Genomic DNA, 7091 nt, shown 5'->3' with positions numbered 1-7091 from the left:
TGCTGCACTGATTTTTATCTTTCTTTAAAGCTGGAATTTAGTTGAGGATTTGCTGGGAAGTGGTGAAAGTCATCAACCAGGCAGGATGGAGAAAGATGATGGACGACATTCGCATCCGACTCCAGAATCCATCTTCTATAACAGGCAGGGGTTATAATCTCTCTCCCTGTTATCACATGATCACAGTTCCACAGTTCACATGTTGACACCTGACCCGAGTCCATTCAGCGAAGAACACCGCCGCATGTGGTTGAAATCTGAGAGAAACGCTTGAGTTAAAGCTGGAGTTGGTGATGTACTTTTAAGAAAAACATGTTATTATGTTTTGCTTAATTTCTTTTCACATCCTGACATCAATCAATACATCAAATTATCTGAGAGAAAAGACATAAATCTGATCTCTGTGGCTGTAATAAGTTAAGTAATAATCATTTCATTTTTGATTGCACACTTTTAAAATCTGGTTTACTCTTGATAGTTTCTTCCAACCAACTGCAGCTTTCATGTAGACGTTTGGAAACACATATGTGGATGTCGTCTTTTTCATGTTTATTGTTCACTGGGTGAAGCCCAAGAATATTTAGATTATCTTGAATCTGTATAATCCATATGTTGTCTCTGTTGTCTGCACTGTATTATCTCCTAATCACAACTGTCCGGACTTTAAACCTGCATTAATTGACTTTTATTTTATTTTATTTTTCACCTTGAACAAGATGTAAATACAGCAAAGACTAACGATAACCTTGTTTTGGTTGAGAGCTATGGGGAGCTGCACAGTCAGGTGAAGATTTGGCCATTATTCAAACGAAAAAATTAATATTTTAGTTTTAAGTTTAGAAATAAATACTTTAGGTTTACGAGTCAGCAAGTTTCTGTTAACTGATTTGCCACAAATAGAGACTAAACAGATAAGACACAGATAAAAGGAATACGTTTTGATTTTAATAGTTTTGGTAAGGACGAAAAACATTTTTTTAAAGGCTCTATGATTCTTTGTGCACTGGTTTGTCAGTATTGTAAATTGTATGTGATTTATATGAGATGTGCTTGACAAAGGAAAACTTTCTGGTCAGTCTTCAGTTTGACGACTAAAAGTTAAGTAACTCCATCAGCATTGCGTGCTTGAATATTTATTTCACTGCCGTCTGATATCAGAACAGCCTTTAGTGCATACAGTAGTGCACACAAGGGTACAGAATTTACAGAAACTTTATATGGTCTCAGCTTGCTGAAAAGAGGCCATCAGAACATCCACAGTTGACGATCAAAGCCGCCTCTCTTCCCCTGCACGTCCGCGGAGGACAGCACATCTTCAAGGTCTTTCTAATCTTTACATCTGGAGGGCCTGGACCTCCTCACGCAGTTCACAATGTGTGAAGGCCAACCGCAACAGCACAGAGACGCTCACATTTAACATTCACCGTGACTGTTGTGGTCCTATAAACCTCCCTGTGTGCTCAGTCCTCCGGTGAAACATGCACATATTTTTGAGAGGGATGAGTGATTAAAAAAAAAGGAATTCCTCCATAATAACTGAACCACCTTGTGAATGCGTCTTCCATCCTCTTGCATGCACTTTTGCTCATTCACCCTGAACAGGGCAGCCAGTGAGCCTGCATTAAAACAGGCTCCCCATCATTTGTCTCTGGGCCCAGGGGTAATGAACGGGGTGAATTGGATACTACTCTCTAATTATGGAAAGGACAAAAAGCCAGTCAGATTCCCTCGTCAAGGTCCCCCTCCTGCAGCACCACGTGGAGCAGCTTTCACTCATAAATCAGAGGCGGGAAACAGATCTGCAGCGGATTAGAGGGAACATAAAAAGGAGAAATATAGCACCGTGTGGACCCTTGACAATCAGCCATGTAACGGCCTATGACAGCCAACGAGTAGGAGCCTCAGCCCTCCTGCGTGTTATAGACATCATAAACACCTGCTGATCACTACAGTCCACCTACTCAGCAGCAGCAGCAGCCATCTTCCACAGTAACCCCACCGTCCTCATCATCATCACCGAGCTGGCCCTGATGATCAGACGCCGCACTGCGAGCGCCATAACCTCGGTCCCACGGCACCATTGACATCGATCAACATGCTACCGCTGCTGCTCGCATGTCAGGCCGCTCACATGGTGATTGCATTTTAAATTAGTACAACTGCTCAAGGCCTGATCGTCATGGTAAGAGTGTGGAGCGCCGAGCCGCCCACACAGCAGTGATCTGCAGCTGGCCCCTCATGAATGCTCATAGTGAGAGCTGGTTTGAAAATGACTGGAGCTGAAGTTGGCTAAAACTGGAGTTATTTTGTGAACATTTCCTGAACGTTTCCCCTCAGGTCCTGGGTATTTGAAAAGCAGTGGTAAAAGAGAGATTCCTCCAGCAGCTTTGCAAGCACAGACTTTTAATAGTAGCACATAGAAAAAAAAGGAAAGTTACCACTTTAACTGGAGCAGCTGCAACCACCGACTTCTGTCTCTGGCTTTGTAACAGTTTCTACAAACTCACGCTGGAGCCACCCAGGCCAAAATGTAATACTTCACTTGCACATACATATAGACTGGTACTAAGCACTTGCACATACATGCATACATATTTATATATATATATATATATATATATATATATATATATATATATATATATATATATATATATATATATATATATATATATATATATATATATATACTTACAGTAATTTCCTGGAGACCGCACCATAAGCACTACTCACCTTAACCCTAACCTTAACCCAAGTCTGTTGTCCCCATAAGGAAGGCGAGCCACAATGTGACTGTGTGAACAGATTTATGTCCCCACAACATGAGTAATACACATCTACACACACATATATTCTCATGCTCATACATATACATAGATGTATGCTTGAATATTTCACGTATGCATGATTTATGCATGCTTATACATACATGTACTGCATATTAGAGTATGTACTGTAGGTGCATGAGATTATGCCTGTATGTGCAAGTGAAGCCTACGCGGCGTCTCATACAGGAGGTGTGATCCTTTTATCTTGCACAGAGTCACATATAATGTAGAGTATTTAAAAGTATTTAATGGCACAATAAATCATGCTAATCATTGTGAGGATGCACAGCTCCTGGTCACATGACACTGAACACTTGGATTCATTTCTAGTTTCCAATTTTATTCTTTACTCCTCTCAAGAGACTGTAGATGAAAACCAGAAGTTTACCAACTCTGGGGGAATGTGCAGTGCAGGTGTTGCCATGTCGAAGTCATGTTTTCTACTAAGTGCTTGTTGAACTTTTGGTACACTTTAGTTCTGTTTCCCAGGAGAGAGCGATGAACATTAAAACCGGCTGTGTTCTCTTTTAAGCCCTTGGAAGTTACACTGAGTGGTCTGGTCATTGGGTATATTACAGTTTTATTTCACAAATATTGCGTAGGTTTTACTCTCCAGTGTAAAATTCAACACAGCTGCAGCTCAAAGCAGCCAGGAAGTAAACAGATAAAGACGTGAGGCAACGGTTACCTCTAAAATTTCCCACATTCTCCTAAATGTGCTGTTGAAGCGGCGAGATCCTCGTGCCCTTTCGCTGCCCTTCAGTAAGTGCACACTTCAAAGACCGCCTCCCTTTGAGACTGTTTTTCTGATGTGTTGTTGTTGTTGTTGCTGAGCTTTCCAACCTTCCGCTGTGTTATCGCACATTATTCCCCTGTGACTCTGATGGCGACACTGATGTGGATTATTGCTTCTGGGATGTCTCCCATGAGGACCTGTTTTTTTTTTTCTTTTCTTTTTTTTCATAAGCAGATTAAACAAAATCACTGGCAAATGGGGGTGAGACATGCAGCAGCACCGCTCCAGATTTAATGCATTGTTACATGTGGTGTAGCTGTCCATTGTGTGGTGGATTAATGTGTGGAGGCTGTGGTGATGCTGACCACCTGGAAATGATGTTATTATGCAAACCCTTTAAAGGATACATCTGTAGATATTCTGTGTCTTTACTGATATAGCTGAGTGCATTTACCCAAGCACTGTACTTAAGTACAAATTTGAGGTGCATGTACTTCTCTTTTCATGCCACTTTCTACTTCTGCTCCACTTTATATTACAAATATTATACTTTTTATTTCACTACCTTTATCTGTCAGCTGTGCATGAGTTATTTTAATATATGAGCAGCATGAAGATGCCACTTCTCTTCTCTCATGTCTCTAAAATCTCTGGTTCTCTGGGTTCTTTTAATGAAGCAAAAGGAGAAGCTGTGGAGTACCCAAAAAATCTGTTTTATTCTTACATCAATAGAATGTGCAAGGTTACAGAGCTCTGGGTCTCGACTTAACCTTTCCCTGATCCACAACAGAGTTGGGTCAGTCTGACACACTACCTCTCCCTGACCCAGTATTTTATAGACAGAACATGAGGAAATGCTGAAACAGTCATTGGCTCCTCCTCATTGGCTCCGGGCGCTCTCTCTCCTCTGCTTGGTCATCTTCAAGAATCCAACATCACCGGCCCAGCAACCTGTTTGCAAGGACAAATCTAGAGAGACACCCTTATCCCTGACGCCAACCTGTTCTATCTTAAGTCGAGGGCCCCAAGATGTCTCCCATGAAAGGCCTCTATCTCAAAACCTCCTGTTCTAGGTCACACTGGCCTTAGATATATTTTGCACACAAAGAATCACTCCTCGTCTAAATCACTTCTATGAATAATAAAGGAAAAACTTAACCAGGAGAAGTAGAATTTCTGTTGATTATTCAGTCACACATCCATCAGCAGAATATATTATTAAGATCAACATATCAGGATCCAACTATCATTCACTTAAGCTTATGCATGTAATCTATTAGCAGAATATATATGTGTAATCAAACTTATCAAAGTATAGGAATATGACCCAAATATCCGTCACTCTCTATAATAATAATGATAATAATAATGCATTTTTGAGTACTTTTACTTTAAGCACTTAAGTACATTTTCCTGATTACACTTAAATACCTTTACATCTTAAATGCAGGAGTATTTTTATTAAAGGATCTGAGTACTGCTAACAGTCAGTTCCACTATTTGGGCTGTTCTGTATATTTTTTTAATCCCTTGTCATTGAAGGAAATAAGGCCTTTTTAAAAGAAATCTGTTTTTAAGCCTGCATCAACTGATTTTTTTGGCCACTAGGGGGCAGCAGAAACAAGGCTTGACCACAACATTGACATATTATGACCTTATAAAGTTGCTAAGGCAAATGTGTTAGCAAGAGGTTGCTTATTGACACGTCCAGCAGGTGAACAGCAACACCATCATTTATTCAGAGTCGTATTTCTGTCCACCTGATGAACTGTGATTTACATTCACCTTTTAGCCTCGATTTGCTCCCCTTGAGAGTAAAATATGTGGCTCTTAAGCTGCTAGATGTTCTTTTTCTTCACCGGCTGGTCTCTAACTGTGTCTGTCTGCCGTTTGGAGTGCTGTGGGTTTGAAGAGCTTTTTCAGCGGCTGCTTCTCGAACCAAAACAGTAATGTCAAGGGGCTGCGAAACCAAAACAATGAGTTAAAAGACTCTGAAAGACTCAACAGAGCTGAGGGAACTGCAGAGTCTGGTTATAATTCTCTGTGGGGTCTTCACTGCATGCATCCTCTTCCACATAACACAAAGAGATTTGATCCATTGTTAATATAAAAATATTGATTATAGCAGCTTTAAAGATTGGAATCTTGAGTAGGAATGAATGAGCTCAGATGCTTTGTTAGTTTTAGTCTTTTCACTGTTTTTTAATTGATGCTTTTGCATTTAACTTTGTTTCGTCTCCTCCAGAACTTTAAATATCTTTTTCTTCTCAATTTTTTGTCACTGAAGTTTGGGGTTCTCTTTTCTCTTGTCACATCTTTTTATGCTAACTTATTTCTTATTATAAACACAAGGACACACGGCAGCAAGATCTTTCTTATTATTACTTACATCCAAAATACATTTTTCATCCTTTGCTGACTTGGTAAAGGCAGAACCTGCTTTATCATCTGTTTAAATAAATGTAATTCTCCATTCGTACTGACTAAATCTACAAGACGTGACTGTATATATGCTGTTTTTCACCTTGTTACGCTGGTCGAATTTTAGCATCACTGTTTTTAACATTTAGTTGATCACCTTTCATGTCCTGTGCTGGACTCCTCTGTCTCAATAAGTTATGAGTCAAACCCCAGTGGGAGACCCTCGGGCAGTACAGGCAGCTTTTAGTAGCAGATTTCAGTAGAGCTCAGGCTGTAGATTAAGGCATCTGACCTCCTCTGTGAGGCTACAACACCTGTAGTGTGACGTTCACTGACAGGGAAGCTCCATCATTGTCTTCTTTTAAATCTTTTGCTTCATTTTTGTTATTTTCTCTCATTCTTTTGGGTTATTTCATGTTTCTATTCACTGCATTCATTAGTTTTTCTACACAGTTAAATATATGTACATACTGTATGTCTACATATGTGTGTGCATATATATGCATATATATGAGTTCTTCTCTTTATTACTGATGTGGAAATGGTGACTGGTCTTCTCTCCATCAAGGATATGTTTTATTGTGAAGGACTGCATCACTACAACCTTGATTTTTGTAAAATATGATCAATTGCTAACAATTCATCCAGCCAGTGCATAAATTGATAACAATTTCCTAATAAGTTCAAAGAAAGTGTCCTGAAAAGCGTGATTTCACACTATATGTTTACATTGTAAACCACCAAATAATTAATATTACTTAATTGTCTTTCAGTCAGTACCCAACAGATGTGCAAAATCCATGTCACATGCAAAAGTGAGCAGCTGTCTCCAGGCAAGCATGCAATTCAACATTCATGAAAATTTACACTGATAAATGATTGATTAATATGTTTTACTTGAAGGAACTTCCTCTGGAAAACAGCTGCTTTTAACCTCAACTTAGCAAATTAAATAAAATAACACTCTTAGAACTCTTTTTTCCAATAATTTGTGCCAAATTACATTTTTATTTCCAGCAATCTTTCTAGAAGTAACCAACTTATAAGGTAAAGCTACTGTATAATGAATGTATTAAACTAATGACAATAAAGTACATCTAAAAAAC

Source organism: Chelmon rostratus, chromosome 12 (genome assembly GCF_017976325.1).
Source record: "Chelmon rostratus isolate fCheRos1 chromosome 12, fCheRos1.pri, whole genome shotgun sequence".
Classification (NCBI taxonomy): domain Eukaryota; kingdom Metazoa; phylum Chordata; class Actinopteri; order Chaetodontiformes; family Chaetodontidae; genus Chelmon; species Chelmon rostratus.
Note: the sequence above shows the minus strand (reverse complement) of the source record.